The sequence below is a fragment of the Myotis davidii genome, unplaced genomic scaffold, assembly GCF_000327345.1.
Source record: "Myotis davidii unplaced genomic scaffold, ASM32734v1 scaffold67, whole genome shotgun sequence".
NCBI lineage: Eukaryota > Metazoa > Chordata > Mammalia > Chiroptera > Vespertilionidae > Myotis > Myotis davidii.
In genome coordinates this window covers 907,868-908,079 of record NW_006298521.1, presented here as the reverse complement: position 1 = coordinate 908,079, position 212 = coordinate 907,868, and positions in this window count along the sequence as shown.

Here is a 212-nt window from a genome sequence, read left to right as displayed (position 1 = left end):
GCTGAGGGCTCACCTGCCGGGAGACCTCGCACCCACCCGAGACGGTGGGAGCCCCGGGCAGGAGATTCTCACTCGCTGGCCGCAGGAGGCAGCCTGGCCCCCGGGAGGATGCAGACCAGGGCCCCATCCCCGGTCCCGGGAGCTCAGGAAGTTCAGGCATCGGAGCATCACGTCTCCCTCTTCTCCGTCCGTCGAGCAAGAACTAGGCGCGG